Source organism: Myotis lucifugus, unplaced genomic scaffold (genome assembly GCF_000147115.1).
Source record: "Myotis lucifugus unplaced genomic scaffold, Myoluc2.0 scaffold_160, whole genome shotgun sequence".
Taxonomy (NCBI): Eukaryota; Metazoa; Chordata; class Mammalia; order Chiroptera; family Vespertilionidae; genus Myotis; species Myotis lucifugus.
Genome location: NW_005871208.1, coordinates 270,226 through 271,500, shown reverse-complemented (window position 1 = coordinate 271,500; position 1,275 = coordinate 270,226). Strand labels below are relative to the sequence as shown.

Here is a 1,275-nt window from a genome sequence, read left to right as displayed (position 1 = left end):
GGACAAGGAGAAGCAAACCTGGGACGCGCCCTTGGCTCCTCTCTGCCTGGCGGCGTTTGCACGCTCCAGCGCTGCCCCGCTGCCCCGGGCTCCGCGCTCCAGCCTCGCCGCCACCAGCAGGCGGTTCCCCGCACTCGCCGTCCGCGCCACGGGCTGCGCCGCTGCTGCCCGTCGTCTTTGGGGTGGCGAGGACCCTCCAATCTTCTTCGGCGCGGAGAGCCAGGGCTGTCAAACGGACGAGGGAATGTGGAGACTGCACCCTGGGCTGGGCTGAGATCTGGGGAAGCCGGGCTCCGAGCAGCGGCCAGCAGGAGGAGGGAGAATGTTCTGTCCCTGGGAGCGGCCCGGAGTGGCGCGGCCAGCGGCGGCGATCCGGGGCCCCGCGGGTGGCCGCCGGCACCTGGCCTGGAAGGGGCGTGTAGAACGCGCCCGGGTAGCTCACAGGCCCTGCCCCGGCCCCGCCCTCGAGGACGTCCCGTCGGAAAACCGTGAACTGCTCGGCGGCGCGGCTGCGGCTCTGCCTCGGCGCGACAGGTAAGCGGCAGAAGCTGCCCACGACCCTCACAGGCCCCCCGTGACCCTCTCCCACCCCTGCGACCCTCCCCCTGACCGGGAACCCAGAGCTGTCCCCCTTCTCGGGACTTCCCTCTAGTCTCTGGCTTCTGCTAAGTCTTTGCTCTCTGCCGACCTTCTCCTCCTCCCCTTCCTCCCCCCCTTCCCCCACAATAAAAGGAAGAGGGTGGGCCAGACTGGCCCGCATCTGTCGTGGTGGCCTCTAGCTTCTCCCTCGGTAGGACCCCCTCCACCTGTGTGCCTTCCTGAAAGGATGGATGGAAGGAAAGCTCGGACCTCTGTGGCTGGTAAGGGAGGGTAGGGTGGGGAGGGACAAGCCATAGCACTCCCTCCGGGGCTCTGCACCTCTCCCCTGCACCCACCCATGCTGCCGCCCCACTCCTGTGTGCCGGCTCTCAGGCTGGGCTACCCTATGTGCCCCGCTACAGAAAGTCTCTCAGACAGGCTCCCTCCCCAGGGCCAGTCCCCCTGAGCAGGAGAGGCCAGCGAGAGAAGCCTCCTGGTGGGCCATCCGGGAGGGCCTCCCTCTTGTGCAGACGGGAGCCGTGTGGTATTGTGGGAGGGAGTCTGATGTGCGTTCATGACTGTGACTGTCACCAACTTCCCCATTTCCCCGTCATGTGTTCCCAGCCCGGGCTAACCCCAAGGAGAAACTGTGCTTTACTCCCAGAGCCAGTTGTCCTAGACCCCGACCTCAGCAGA

General features: G+C 67.1%; 1 protein-coding gene across 9 annotated transcripts in view; it reads left to right on the top strand.

Moving 5' to 3' along the window:
* Positions 1 to 220: 220 nt before the first annotated feature.
* Positions 221 to 1,275, top strand: part of GALNT6 (polypeptide N-acetylgalactosaminyltransferase 6) — a 32,851-nt gene continuing 31,796 nt past the window's right edge. For 6 of the 9 annotated variants that reach the window (XR_001349581.2, XM_014461743.2, XM_014461744.2 and 3 more), the window contains exon 1: positions 221 to 534. The gene's annotated coding sequence lies outside the window, so the exon portion shown is untranslated. Of the gene's footprint in view, positions 535 to 732; positions 861 to 1,275 lie in introns of all 9 variants that reach the window. The other 3 variants (XM_014461739.2, XM_014461740.2, XM_023759678.1) reach the window with 2 other exon arrangements.